This window comes from Pleurodeles waltl, chromosome 11, assembly GCF_031143425.1.
Source record: "Pleurodeles waltl isolate 20211129_DDA chromosome 11, aPleWal1.hap1.20221129, whole genome shotgun sequence".
Classification (NCBI taxonomy): domain Eukaryota; kingdom Metazoa; phylum Chordata; class Amphibia; order Caudata; family Salamandridae; genus Pleurodeles; species Pleurodeles waltl.
The window spans coordinates 549,164,942-549,181,084 of NC_090450.1; the positions used below are offsets into that span (position 1 = coordinate 549,164,942).

At 42.3% G+C, this 16,143-nt stretch overlaps 1 long non-coding RNA gene across 3 annotated transcripts in view; it reads right to left on the reverse strand.

The window, feature by feature from the left end:
* Positions 1-16,143, reverse strand: part of LOC138266640 (uncharacterized) — a 197,916-nt gene that overhangs the window by 50,477 nt on the left and 131,296 nt on the right. For 2 of the 3 annotated variants that reach the window (XR_011199592.1, XR_011199594.1), the window contains one exon: positions 12,611-13,158. This is a non-coding gene — a long non-coding RNA (uncharacterized lncRNA). Of the gene's footprint in view, positions 1-12,610; positions 13,159-16,143 lie in introns of those variants that run through there. The other variant, XR_011199593.1, reaches the window with a different exon arrangement.

A 16,143-nucleotide genomic window follows, 5' to 3' on the forward strand; every position in this document is an offset into this window, starting at 1 on the left:
AAGCTTTGTATGGTAGACACGGTATTGTCATTATGTTACCTGATTGTTTTAATCACAACCTTAAGCAAGGTTTTTTTTCTGTGAATATACGTGGGTGTGCGTGAGTGTGCGTCTCTCGCTCTCTCTCTCTCTCTCGCAGATGTTTAGCGACCTTTTTAATATTGTGCAGATTGGGCAGGACGGGGGCGAGCGTTTGTGCATTTATGTTCGAAAATTATGGTGGCCAACCTAATAGTAGCTTTTGTCATTTTGGTTCCAAATGTAAGTTTTTGCTTTCCACTATTTCATGAACTACTGACAGAATTACAGCAAAATTACGACTTCATGGTGGCAACTAAAAACATAAAGACTTGGGCCTATATTTATACTTTTTGATGCAAACCAGCGCCGGCGCTGGTTTGCGTAGATTTTTTTAGCGCCGGCTAACGCCATTCCTACGCACCATGAGGACGCCTTATTTAAGGATTGACGTTAGCCGGCGCTGGGGGCTGGTCAGAGTGAAAACAAATGATTCAAACCAGGCAGTGCCGACATAGGGGAAAATGGGGGTTGTGCTTCAAAAAATGGTGCAAGTCAGGTTAGAGTAAAAAATCATGGCTCAAACCGGACTAACGCCTGTGTTAAAAAACAGCGCACATCAGGCTGTGTGCCGTTTTTTAAGGCCCACCCCCTACTATCCATCAAAATTAAGCTGGAGTATAAATAAGGCACACAGGCCTTAAAGTCATTTTTTTGGCGGGAATGCCTATCTTGTATGTCATTAACGCAAGGCGGTCTCCCGCATCCAAAAAATGACGCACATGGGGAATATTTACGTCCACGAAGTCGGGCGTCATAGTATAAATATGGTGCACGGTCTGCGCTGAATGTGCATCAACATTTTTGACGCACATTTGGCACAAACGGAGTATAAATATGCCCCTTGGGACCTGATTTATACTGTTTAGCGACGCATTTGCGTCATTTTTGGACATAAAAGTGGTGCAAACTTACAAAATTCAATTATAGTTTGTGTTAGCGCCCTTTTTGCGTAAAAAATTACTCAATTGCGGTGCTAAAAAAGTATAAATCAGGCCCTTACATTTTTAAACCATATTTAAATTTGAGTGGTGCAACAGTGTTTCTCCTGCTGTCCTCTCCAACATCTGTGAACTGTGGATCCTCTTCATATTTGTGCAGTTAATTTCTCTGCAAGCAGACTCGCTTCAACACCTTGAATATTTTTGTTTTACTCATAATTTTCATAATGCCAAATTCAGCAAAAATGAATCACTCATTGTGGAAAAGCACCCTCAATACGAGAGAGCATGAGGGCAGACAAAAATGGGGTAAATTCCGCCTCCAAAATTAAGAATGTAAATGTATTCTTCATAGTGGTAACCTGCTATGCAATAGGTTGGCCATGTTTGAATGATTGAAAAACAATCTAAGAAGGCAGTACTTGGCCGTCATCTTAGAATACTCGAAAATCTGGAAGCATCCAGAAACACTTTAGAGAATGGAATGCATTTCTAGAATCCCAACGCTTGTCAGAAGTACTTACCATTCCCTAAAATGGTGGCAATCAGCACCATCATTTTAAAATGGGCTGTGGTCATTTTTTAAGATGGCAGCATCGATTGATGATGAATAGGTTAAGAGGCAGAGCTATGCTACTACTGTGGGTTGTTTGACAACCTTTCTAGATGATGCTGAATCATGTGAGCTATGAGCCGGACTGGCAGACAAAGGTGCTATCTTAGAGTGATTGATGCCATCTTGAAAGTTGATGCACTAATTTCAAGATGCCCCACCCCCATTAGTGGACCTAATTTTGAAGTCAGTGAATTAAAAAAAATAGAATGAAAAATTACATCCTCATTGTCCAAGTAGGCTCAGCTGAAAATTGCTGCCGACTGGACACAGTGGTATTGAAGGACATGATGGCTACGTCGAGTATTTGGCTACCACTCTGTACTTATAGTCTGCAGTGTATGACTACTGGTCATGCTCACATCCCACTGTTACTGGTTGAATTCTAGCACAACCTGTAGCAAAAGTCAGATATGTGCGGAAATATGTTTGGCAGGGGATTGGACGCAGGGCATGGTACAGAAGAGTCCTGCAACCAGAACCTGTTGGTAAAGGCGAAGCAATGCACAGTATGTTCGTGGTGCTCAATGCTTACTCCAGTCTGTTGTAGAAGGCTGAATGATATGTGAAACAGGTTGTGAGCCACAGCATATTATAAACAACACAAAAATAATACATTGAAAAAAGAGTGTTAACAGGAAGTTATGGCCCTTTACTCATCCGAAAATACACCTGTCACTAGGAAGCATTGATATTCTCACAAACCATCTCATTTGCAAGTTACATTACAAAATCTAAAAAACACTGACATCAATAATTTATGGTGTTATAAAATCATTACTTCCCCCGTGTGCTGCTCTGGACCTCGTATAGAAGACAAAGATGAATTGGTGATTTCCACATGTTGTCAGGATGAATCCATTAATTAATGCTTCTTAATGTCTAAACTGGAAATATTATTTTTATTCTGAAGAAAGCTGCCTTGATTATTAGACTGTTTTGTCCTTATTGTATAAAGGAACACTGAATTCATGTGTCAGCATTAGGACATTATAAAGAAATGTCTTTGAGGTAGCAGTCATCCACCAAGTTGATTTTGTCTGCACAGACCTACTTCTGGGGGCAGGTTTGCATTGTGTTGTGTTAATCCTAAATTTGTATGTATGAGGACATATTTAAGAAAAGTGGCGCTGCACTGTGTGTTTTTCTTGCTCCCCTTAGCCTCCCCCTAACACCACCATGTGTGCGCCATATTTAAAATACTGCACACCATGGTGGTAGTTAGGGGACTAGCATCTGAATTATTGATGCTAGTCCGGTGCTTTGCAGGATTAGCATAAACAATTCTGACGCTAATCCTGCAAAGCACCCAGAGGCCCATTGTAAGCAAAGGAAACCTCCTTATAATGCCTGCTCTGAACAGGCGTTAATTGTGCCAATAAATTGCACAAGGAAATCTCTTAGATTTCCTTGCACCAGTTTTTTAGCCTCCTAACGGGGGAACGCCCCTTTGCATATAATATGCCTGGTGCGGGCATTATGTAGTGCGAAGGGTTTGAAAGTGGCACAATGCATGTATTGCGCCACTTTGTAAAGATGGCGTTGCATTTTTGGCCTTCTAACGCCACATTAGCATAAAAAATGACACTAATCTGGCATTGGAATGGCGCTAGGGGCTCTTCAATATGCCCCATAGTCTATGTTGTGGCAGCGTGGTGAGATCTGCCCATGTGTATCTGGAACTTATGTGGGGAGTTTGGTAGTGGTAAAGAGATATCAGTTATGTTATATGTTGTTCTCATATTACATTACATTAAATTGAAATATCGTATGTCAGCTATATTACAATAGTAGAAAATTAGGGCATGTAATCAGGAACATTTACTTTAAATTAATAGATATAAATTTGACCCTGAATTAATCTCACAAATGAACATAGGTAAGATGGTTATTTTCTTTTACTGAAATCAGGTTTGTCGAAAAGAGATTGCTTGCCTTACATGCTTAAAATGAACTCTGAGGCTAGGGCTAGCAATGTTCTTTTTGGCTTACATCAGAGGGTCAGGAGCAGCCTGTAGCTCGTATATGAATGTCATGTATCTTGTTTGTTCGTTTTATGTGAGGAGTGTCACCTATGGCATAGGGTGTATGTTTTTTCTGCGAATAGGATGAGTATTGATACATTGAAATTTAAGGTGTTTGTCATATTGTAGCTAATGAAAAATTCTAACGTCTCTCATGATCCACACCTTGATTGTTTTACAAAGGTCCTGAAGAAAGTCGAATATGCTTCGAAGAACCAACTTTTATATCATACCACTTACCCTGCTTCCTGATCCATAAGAAACCAATGAGAGCAGAATAATCATAGTGTATACAGGATAAAACTGAAGGATGAAGCCTCTGATCTGGAGCTGTGAGGTGTTGCAATGTAAAGTGCAGTATTAGTATATGTTGTCCTGATGTGTCTTGTAACTTAAGGTGGGGGGGTGAGGAGCCAATGTTTAGAGTGTGGTGTTAGTTGTGTTAGTTACGTTTAGCATAGGGTAGTTAGCTTTAGTAGTTGGATAAGTATAGTTAGAATAGGTTAGTTTGGGATAGGGTTGGTTTTATTAATGTTTTTAGTTTAGTTAAAATTTTAATAAACTTTTGACGTACTCTTATACATTTGGGCCCATATTTCTACTTTTTTAGCGCCGCATTTGCGCCGCTTTATGACACAAAAGCGGCGCAAACTTTCAAAATACAATTGGATTTTGTAAATTTGCGCCGCTTTTGCGTCAAAAAGCGGCACAAATGCGGCGCTAAAAAAGTATAAATATGGGCCTTTGTGTTATATGCTTGTGTCTCAGTGTCTTCCCATGAGTGCATGGTGCAAATTGTGTGTTGGCCTAGAGACTCCGTCCTGCCTCCGAATACCTCTATTGACATGTGCATCCCCTATTGACAACTGAGCTGTCACATTGGCAGCAACAACACATCTACTTATCCATGCATATGCCATCCAGAGTACCCACCACTCAAGGTTACTTTGTTTACTTTGTATTGGACAGGTAGGTGTGGTACTTTAGTTGGCAGTGTTGGGGTCCTATGTAGGAATGTTGGGAACTGTGACACATCTGACAACAGCCTAAATTTGAACTCTACCCTGCAAAACTGACCAGTGGCAATCACTAATGAGGTTAGTTACCTCTGTATCTCACCAATGTGTTCTACTTTTACTCCCAGCTGATGATTTTGCCCTAGAACTGTTTTACAGCCATTCCTGCTCTATGTAGTGAGTGTAGCATACGTGTTCTTCATTTGTAACATTCTCAGTGAATTGAGACCAGCATTAACATTTGTCATGTTGGGACCTTGTGTGTAGGTATGTGCCCCCACAGTCCTGCAAACTTGAACTGACACTCTGTGACTAATGGCATGGTTACACACATCACAATTACTAAGAGTTTGTGTCGGAGGTGTTTATTTACAAGTGTTGTAGTGCAATATTTACAATGTCCAGGTCAGTGACCCCATTTGTGAAATCCATACAATCGTGACACAACACAAGTCCAGGGTTGAGGGACATGTCAAGGGACATGCTTGGGTGAAGTGTTGTTAAGTGTGGTGGAACAATAATTGCTGTTTGGTAAGTGAGAGACAATGACAGTCCATAGCAGACAGGTCAACAGTGTGTAGGTGAGGAGTGCACATATCCAACTGTGCTTACACTGGCATGATCTCAAGCACAGGACGAAGGAGAACACTGCCCATGTGGCATGGGCTGGTGCTACCGGGAACTCTTACAAGTGAAGATGATCTGTTCCACATCTTCATCCTCTGATATGTGTGGTGTCTCCTCTGCCCTTCATGGTGGTGGGTAGATAGAGGGAGGCCACACACACTTCAGTGGTTGTGTATTTGGAATCCCAATTCCCGGCAGCTGCCATTTGGTGAACTACATATGGCATCACTGCAGCAAGAAGGAGCTGCAGATTTTTCAGGATAGCAGCAACATCCCGGTGGTAGGAAGCCATGTCTGCCCTGAGGATGGCCACTTCCCGGTGGATGGATTCCAGCTTGTTCTCAATCACGCTGCTGCCAGTTTGGGAGGGCAGTTGTTGTGGCCTCTCCATCATGACAGCAGCTATGTCTCTCAGACACTGCTGGACTCCATGCATTGGGGAGTGCGTGCCTCGTTTGGCTGCAGTATGTTAATTGGCCATAACGAGGCACATGTGCATTCTGCCACAGTCTCCATCCCCACCTGCACCTGCTTGGCTAGCTCTCGCTGGACTCCTACCACTGTTCTCTAAAAAGCTGGTCCCTGGATCCTCAGAGTCCTCAGCTGTTTCGGTGCTGGCAGGTTGTACTATTGGGGTGTTGGGTGGGGCATCTAGGACGGCTGCTACATTATTTGTCCTTTTTGCGACTGGAGGTGGTGTCTGGAGGGATACCAGGACTTCTTGGAGGGTCTCTGGGCTGATGGTTGTCTGCTGGTCATCCAGGTCTTCCGGGTGCTCCAGGACAGGCAGATCAGCAGGAGGGCCATCATCTTCTGCAATGAGATGGTGCAAAATCAATCTTTCTGTGTTGTGGCAGTTGACATGTCACGTCACTGACTTGCTATTGGAGGCTCATTGTCATCTTAATTCCCAAACATTGTTCCTGTACATCATGGTTGCAGTCTATCAGCCCTTTGGCCCACCTGAGTGTCACATGAGGGGAAGATCAGGTGGCGCAATTGGCTGCGTCATATCTACTAGGTGTGATGCAAATGCTTTTGGTGACTTGACACCATCTTGTTATTGTCGACCCTCCCTATGCATCTATTTGTATGGTAGGGCCTTGCAATGGGTGTTGCAGTGGTCAAGCCACAACAACACGCATTGCAATATACCCCTGTACCAGTCCTACATGTTTCACATAGACCCGGGCGATACTGAAACCTGACACCACCCCAGGGATGGCATTGCCAAGACACTATGCTGTTGTTTCCTTTGATAACACCTCATGTTGATGTCTGTGTATGTGTGCTACATTGCACAGCACACATGGACCTAGAAGATTTCCATTTCATCCTCTGTCTTTGCTGGATGGTGCTCCTTCATACACAACTATGGTCTCCCCCTCAATGCAGCCATCCTTGCACTATGATGCAAGAAATGCAGCATAGTGGCAGTGCAGATAATTTGACACAGGCACGGGGTGGACCCAGGGATGGCCAGCATGGGTATCATTTGTTTCTGTGTACTACATTTTCTATATGACAGTGCCTGATGGTAAATTAGTTTCTGGATATAGCCAGTTAACTGGAGTTTAAGTTAGGTCAGAGCCTCAAGTTAGTTTGATGGTGATTTTGCAGGTAGTCATACTGGTGCATACATGGGCCCTCATTACAAGTCCAGCAGTCCTATGTCCACCTGACTGCTATTGTGTATATGACCACCCCTAACAGCGCAGGTGGTAGTGGCACATGTTGTCCATGGGGAATGCCCAATGGGCCAATGGTCTGGCACTGGCAAGTGCCGGCAGCTTACAGACTGGCAATGCCACCTGTCTTGTGACACCAGACCAGTATTACGATCAGCGTTACCCTTCAGGTATGTTCCCGCTTTTCCACCAGCCTTTGCAAAAGTTGGTGGTGATGTGGTGTAGTGTGCCCCTGGGGGCCCCTGCACAGCCCATGCACCTGGCATGGGCAGTGCAGGGGGACCCATGCCCTGCCCCATTGCCCTTTCCACTGCCTGATTTGCTGGGCTATAAGCAACGTGTCCTGTCACAGCCAATGCACCCCAGGACTGGCAGTGACTCGATTTGGTCCATCAACAATGTTGTGCTAAGTGCCCCACAGAGCTACCATGAGCAGAGAGATTTCCACCCCATCCCAACGTGTGACTCATACGGCCAACCGCAAAAGGTACACTGCACTGGCAGTCTTATCAACACCAGACTTGCCCATGCGCCACCCGTCAATGTGTAATTGTACACCATTATGTTCACAGTCATACACCATGTGTTGTATGTGTGTGGTTATTTCCCCATTCCTATGTGTCTCACATGGTTGTGTCAGAGTAGTTGTGGGCTCAGCCTGTATTTGTTGTGATCTACAGTTTGCAATCTGTAGTACATATTTTCTGTAGTGGCACAGCTCTGATCAGCTTCAAAATGTGTGGCTCCACACTACACCAGTTTAGTTTCTCTGGGTAGTGACATGGTTCCAGTGATACAGGACCACCCTGCCATTCCCCCAGTGCCTGACCAGATTATTTTGACTGCACCCAGGGGACATCCCTACTATATGATGGAGAGGTGGCTGCCTTATGTGGATGTGTTGTTAATGTGCGGGTGGTGGTGCTACTCGCACATGTCTGGGTACTGTTGGGAAAGGTTGCAATGAATTGTGTGCTGTAAGATGCAGCACACATGTGTTTGGGCAACGAGGCAAGGCAGTTGCAAGGTGTTATTGCAAGGGACACCACCATGTCGAAACCCCAGCAACGTTATTGATTGACTTCCTAGTCTCTGATTAGGGTTTATTTGACATATGCAAGGGATTTTATGATGGCACAACCAGAGGCACAGTAATTAGACACGCCTTCTATCCATGTTAGTATTTAGCCCTGTGATTGAGATATGTTCAGGTTGTGTATGTGTTGTGGTGCATGGCACTATGAAGGCACAGGTACATGTGTAGCTTACATCTGAATGGTGCAACTTGCTTCATGTGCAATGTGTCCCTCTGCGCTCCTTTGACATGCATTGAGTGTGTCCTAGGTGCCTCGCCCTTCTTGCACTTGACAATTGCGCTGCGCTGTCCAGTCCTGCAATTCCAGTGACCAGTTCCTCTGGGATGACCGCTGCGACCATCTCCTCCATATTGTCCAGGTCCTCTTGTGGTGCTAGACTACCACCTCCAGTTTGAAGTGCTGCCTTCCTGTTCCTTGTCATTTTCTCCTTTGTCCTTCCCTTACAATCATGCCAGTGTTCTTGCACTTCGTTACGGTTCTCCTCGAGTCTGCCACACTGTTAATCCTGTCAACTATCTGCTACCAGATTGCCTCTCTCCTACCAATTAGCAATTTGGAGGTGATGAAGATTTGATGTTGGTGGTCCGTCACCTATCTCACAAGTATTTCATGCTCCTCCACACTGAAACAACACTTTCTCTTTTTCTTCTCCCTCCCCTGGGACTTGTGTTTGTCCTCCTGGCTTGTTCCTGGTTGAATGGGGTCACCCTGGGGTCTCTCCTGGCTTTCTGGGTCCATTTTGCCTCTCCTTGGCACTGTTTTCTGCATTAGCGTCTGAAGTAGACCCTAATGCGGTTAAAAATGGTGCATTTCTGTTTTGCGACACGTTTACGTGCCGTAAAACAGGTTATAGTCATTTTGGCTTCGTTAACGTAATTTTGCTCTAACCAGTTTTTAGAACTGTCTTGCGTCATAGTATAACTATGATGCCAAGATGGTGCTAGAAAATGGCGCTAGCCAGCGGTAAGCTTTTTGACAGTCAAAAAGTATAATATGGGTCATAGTTTCCATAGGACACTGGTGCTTCTAGAAGCTGCAGCAGGAATGTTACATACACCGACTGACCATGTGCCTGAGAAGTCTCAGCCATAAGCCATATTGTACCTCCTGGAAAGCAATAGCAGAAGGCTATCAGGTAGGTTTGAGTACTTGTGCTGTGAGTCATAGATTAGAAAGGCAGAGCTAAAATAGTACTGTGTAGGAGTCAGTCTTTGGACTCTCTTGAGAGCAGGTCACATTTGCTCTCGCCCACGTGTCCCACAGGGGGTTAGCCAACAGTCCCCACCCCCAAGTCTAAGCATCGAGTATAGATGCTGCACTGCAGACAGGACACCTACACCATTAAAATCACAAGTATACACAAAATGTTTGCTTGATTAACCCAGTGGAGTAACAAGCAAAGCAGACTATGGGCCTTATTTAAATCTTGGTGGACACAGAACTCCATCAGCAATGGAGTTTTCTCCACACCGATTATAGTCCACCTGCCTGATTTAAATTTGGGTGGACCATAGTTTGATGATAGCTAAGACTACTCTGTCTCTGCCTTGGTCATCAGACAACAGATATTTGGATATATTTCCACCCACCCAATTTAAATATGCTGAAAAAGCTGCTTTACAATGCCCATCACCTCCAGGAAAAACCTGGCAGTAAGGTACACTGAAAAGAACCCCCCTTTGTCATGAGAAGAAACTCTCAGAGCAAGAGGGGCATTGTTTTTTTATTTTCAAAAATAAATAGTTGTAAGTTTTTAGCACTGCTCCGTCATGTTGAAGGAGCTGTCCATTAAACTTACAATGCATTAGCAGGAACTGCCATGACTGTGGTTCCTGTCAATGCTAGAAATGTCCACTCAGCTAGCAAACATTTCTAAATCTGGTGAGCGGCACCTCAATCAGAGTGACAGCATAATTTATTCTGTTGCCCTGGTGGAAGACATGCCACCCTCCGAGATTTAAGTGAGATCCTACATCATAAAAACTACCATAAGGAAACTTGCAGAGCTGTCCAACTCTACCAGCATACCGAAAACCATAAAACTGTGTGCCTGTCTCCCACACTTCACTTTACCATGCACCACACCTGTAGGCACTGCATCCCATAGCAGGACAACCACACCTTTGTGGTCATCATGCATGACGTGGGAACATTTCCCACATAGGAGAAAAATAAAGGCAACATCCTTCCAACCACACACTCCACGCAGTGTAGTGCACTACCCATGTAGGCCATACCTTCAGCATGCCATATAGGGGTATTAAGCAGTATATAAATGCTGCAATGCAATACAATGCTAGGTTAGATCTCTCCTGTCCACTTCCCCTCTTTAGGACACACAGCATCACCGAGCACCACAGCAAACCTAATACACGTTACTTTCTCTAACAACACCTGAGAGGATTGAAGTGGAGCCTTTAGTGAAAAAGCTCCTGCTGCTTAAGAGCCGTGATGTTGGGAGTCTTGGTGCACAGGATGCAATGTCAGCTGAAAATGCCACCTGTTCACAGGCCTTAGGTGAGAGATGCCAAGTGGCCTTATGTAAAAGAGGTGCGTATTGCAGAGTCAAATATGCATACTGCCTTTTCACAGGCCTGGAGTGAGAAATTCGCTGTTGGTGTTAATTAAAGCCACCAACGCCTGTAGATTTCATGGCTCTGGTGACTGAGTGTGAGGATTCAGTTAGTAAACAGCTGCGGGCCACAACACCTGCCAGGATGGATTCTGCCACAGTCATGAGCAATGGGTCAGGCAGTGTTCCAGAACAGAGAGCTGCACCATCACAGGTTTTGCATCAATATAGATCTAATAACATCTTGGAGCTAGGAACAGTGAGTAGTGCTGCAGGTTAAGACAGTGGTGCACTCAGTAGTTAATTTGTAAAAATAAAAAAAACTAAGTGCAGGGCCTCAAAATATTTCTTAGAAGCCTGCTGCAGTGCTGATGAATGCCTCAGTTGTCGAATTCTAATGGCTAGACTTACCATAGTATTGCGTTGCCATTGTGTCATTTAGTGTGTTGCCAGGGCAACGCAATACTACAGTCAGATTTACCAAGCAATATAAGGCCACCTTCCTTGACCTGTGGTGTTTGGTAAATCTGGAGTAACCCAAGGCAGTGCAAATCACTGCCTTGTGCTTCTTTGCCCATGGAAGGCATTCCATGGGTGGAGCTTGAGTGTTCCCACACATCCACCCATGGAATTTGGCATATTCCCAGATTTACCAACACTGGCAAACCTAGGAATGTGTCATAATGCTACACCTTCCCAAGGAAGGCACAAGAGGAGAAACATTCTTATTTCTCCACGTTGTTTTCTCTTTCTAAGTGTGCTGCATTCTGCAGTACACAGAGAAAGAGGAAAACACCTCAGAGAAGTGTATTGTGTCTAAGAAGATACACTTCCTGCACAAAAGCAATGCTGCCTCCAACACAGGGACCCTAGCACCAAAATGGCAACAGTGCCTGCATGGCGCTTGGCAGAAAATTGTGAGCCAGTGCAGGTAGAGCAGGAATGTGCCATATATTGGTAAATATGGCACATTACTGCTTTCTCCCTTTCATGTAGCACAGCAAGTTGTCTTGCTGCGTTATGCTGCCTGATAGAATAATACATCTGGCCTTAATATTCCATCAAACTGGCATCATCTTATGTGTCTTTTATTCCACCCCCTACACATCCTGTCTCTTTAGCTCACTCTTGCAGATTATTTTTTATACCTATGTTCTCCTTTTGTCTCTTCCTCATTGCTGCCACTTTCTACCTCTGGGTCAAAGGTAGATAATGCCATATTTTACTTATTATTTTTGTTTACCTATTTATAGCATTTTATAAAGCACATCTATGGCTCTGATGGAATCTCTTGGCACTTAGCACATACCTCATTGTCCCTAAAATGAGTGCCGGTGCCCACCGCCATCAAACACCAGATAGAAATGTGTGCATGTGGAGGATTATACGGCCTTGGAAGAACAAGAGCACCTACTGTTCTTAAGAGAGGTGCTGTGACAGTCTAGTTGTAGGAGTCTAGCTGCCTATTATGGGTCTCTCTAAATGGTGGATATTCCTCTGCAGATACACTCGCAAGCTGTCTTTCGGTCAGCTTGGTTCCATGCTGACTGTACATAAGATAAAGTAACAAAATATAGTTCATTCAGAGAAGTAAAAAATGTTAGACAAATGATTTGGTTTGATTAGTTAAGGGGAGAGCGAGGCAGATTTGGACCAAATTCCTAATGGTTAAGTAAAACCTAATATATATATATGTGTGTGTATGTGTGTGTGTGTGTATAATTATGTGTGTGTATATATATTTGTACATACCATCCAAAGACCGCTAAGTTCTGGCCTCTTAGTCGCGGCGAGTCACAGCAGGGTAGCGAACCCTTATGAATCAAAGCAACACGTTGCCAGAACACGCGGAACGCTTTGGCTTTATCAAAACAACATTCCGCGACTCTTTGAACACAAGCATGTTTATTTCAAAACTAAGTAAGAAAAACCCTACGCGTTTCAGAGCCTCCGCTCCTTGTTCACAGGTTATAAAAGTGCCATTTTAATTCGCTACCTAAATATCATGTCACCTGCACTCTCTCAGAAAACACAAACAATGGACTAACAGAACTCGATAATCCTGAATAAAAGCATTTCGGGCATCTTTGAATATGCTGAGATTTCATTATTTCTACTTCACAATACATCTGCAGATCACAAAAATAACTCTATTTTTTACACCTCATGCTTCTTATTATTCAAAAAATCTAAAATTCTGCTACTTCAATACTTTTAATAGACATACTCGTAATTTTAAACTGAACATTCTCTCGCTGATACTTTTTCACCTTATTAATCGTGATGATGAAAATTGCACAACCATCATGAGATCCACTGCATGCAAAATATCCAAACCCAATATGAACTTACAGTATGTAATTCTCAATAAATGCATCTAAAGTAAAAGTCTCATTTCTTGATTACAAAAACTCTACATCAGAATGCGATCTCACGCTATCCTGGCCAGTTCGTCAATATAATGGCTCTTTTGCTTTTTATTTCTGTTGCCACGATGTCACCCTAATGAATAAAGAAAACATAATTAGTCAGGTTTAAAATTATTCACACATAAAAATATACACTCAACCTAATAAACTGTCTACAATATCTACCTGCTTCTATGAAAAAACCATATTACATTCAAAGACCAAAAACAACTATGTGTAAAAGCTAGCTGATAAACATTAAAGAACAAATCATTGTCCTGTATTATCCTAGATGTACTGATAACTCCTCATCAAGAATAAATCCTCCTAGATGAATTGTTCTATACTTAATGATTAATTTTGAATCTAATCTCCTGAGTTCTTGTTCTCTGTTCCCACCTCTCACATGGATGGGAATATTATCCAACACACAGAATTTAAGTAGGTTGATATTCTTTTCATGATACTGGGCAAAATGTCTTGCAATTGGGTATGTTTTATCCTTCCTAGTTATAGCTCTCATATGCTCCAGCACACGTTTTTTTGCCTTGTAAATTGTGCTACCAATGTAACACTTGTCACATGGACATCTCAAGGCGTAAATGCAAAATTCTGTGTTACAGTTCAAATGATTTCTAATTATGAAAGGTCGAGTTTGTTGAGATAACTGTATTTGTTTGCAGCTGTTGCTGCCTCCACATGCCTTACAAGATCCACAGATATAAAAACCTTGTATTGATGTCTGTCTACATCTTTTTTTCAGAGTCCAATAAACTGGTGCAAAGCTTATCTTTAAGAGAGGCACATCTCCTAAAGGTGACCTGGGGCCTTTTCCCAATAGCCTCTACCAAATGCTCCTCCGTTCTTAATATGTCCTAAAATCTATTCAAACTACGTCTTAATTCCCATGCTTGATCATGAAAGGTTGTAATAAATCTTACAGGTTGACTTTCCTCAACATTATCCTTAGCCCAGGAGATTAGTGATTTTTCACGGTCCATCAACAGCACTTTTTTAAAAGTGTTTTCAATGAGGTTCTGGGGATAACCCCTCTCACGGAAAGTGTTACTCATGATTTTTGCATCAAGAAAGAAATCTTTGCCATCACTACAATTTCTTTTGGCTCTAAGTAATTCTCCATAAGGAATGCTCCATATAAGATTAATGGAATGACAGCTTTTAGCCTGAAGCAGGCTGTTTCCAGCTGTTTCTTTCAAAACAATGTACTTACTAATCTCCTATCCCTGACCTCCAATTTCAAATCTAAAAATTCTATTTCAGAACGATGTATATGAGCTGCAAATTTTAGATTCAACTGATTTTCATTCAGTTGTTGAACAACGTCAAGTGCCTCATTCTCACTGCCATTCCAAATACAGAAAATATCATCAATATACCGAACCCAAAGGACAGCGTGGTCATCAAACAGATGGATATTATATGCTACTTGCTCCTCCCACCAGCCCAGGTAGAGTCCTGCATATCTAGGGGCAAAGCAAGTACCCATCGCTGTCCCTTGTGTTTGTCGGTAAATTTGCTTGTTGAAAATAAATAAATTGTTTGTTAGACATGTCTTCATCATCTGCAGTAACATATCAGTATGCTGTAAAAAAGAGATTGATCTTGCTCTCAAAAAATGCTTGCTCGCGCTGATGCCCAATTCATGCGGTATACACGTATACATACTCTCTACATCCAGGCTGAGCAATAAAAAATTTTCATCCCATGAGATGCCATTGATCCTTCTAAAAAAATCACCAGTATCCTTGATAAAAGAGGGTAACGATTCAACAAAAGGTTGAAGGAAAAAGTCAATTATTTTGACATGTTCTCAAGCATACTGCCTCTGGACAAGACAATCTGTCTACCTGGTGGATTAACAGAGTTTTTGTGTAATTTGGGCAGCAGATATAATACCGGGAGTTTAGGGAAATCACATTTTAAAAACAAATATTCATTTTTTTCAATACTTTTCTTGTCACTCCACATTTGTAATTTATCCAAATATTCCCTATTCGCTATGAAATATTTTTGTCTTGGTCGTAATTTCATATTGTGTTGTATCATTGAGTTGTCTCAAACTGGCAAGCGGAGCGGACTCTCTTTGGTCTTTGTTAGAGAAAGTCTACGGGGCACAGCGTGTTATTAAATTTTCCAAGATCGATTGGTTTGTGAAATAACATAATGGCAGCACTCAGAGAACAAAAGTGGAAAAAGGCAGCTGATAAACTATTTACATTTACTGGAGGCAAACAGAATATTTCTGAGGTGGTGGAAGGCCAAAATGAGGAACTTACTAAAAAACAACTGTAGAATAACTTATGGAAAACATCCAAACGTGAACAAGCAAAATGGTGGGAGGCTACCACACTGCAAAAATATGTGGACTCTGAATGGGTTCCATGAGGTTTAAGCATTTTTATTTTTCCAACTATTTTTAAGCCTGACCCGGAAATGATTGAAGAATGGGTCATGAACAACCACAATTGTTCCATAGGGATGTTAAAAATGCTTATTAAATATGCCAAAAAAGAAGTAGAAAAAGCAGCAACCGAAAAAGATAAAGGCATTTCAATACTGAAAGAAAAATGCAGTGTGGATGAATTTAAAAGTGAAATGGACAAAATACAAACTAAATTGGATAAACTAGAGGGAGAGATTATGGCCAAGAAACAGCGCAAATTCCACAGAGATGAATGTGATTATGAAAGAGGTCAAATATTAACTTTCGGACAAAGGTTTGAGCATTTGAAAAGTAACATTGGAGGTCATACCCATCATAGTTCAGGTAAATTTTTAGTCGTTATTGATCATATTTAATATAAGTGCTTAAACAGACCATATTTTGTAAATGTTGACGCTTTTGCCACTAAGGTTGACTTGACCAGGGACATCATCAGCTCAGTGTTAGTAGAAAGAAAAGAAAGCTAAAAACATTCCCAGAAGACTGAAGGGCTGGAGAAGACTATCCATGCCCAACACAGCAACGAACCAATTTGCAGAACTGGCAGAATTGGCAGAATTTCTTTCAATATTTCTCCCAAGTGTCTTCTTCCATTGCAGAGAGACATCTGGATTG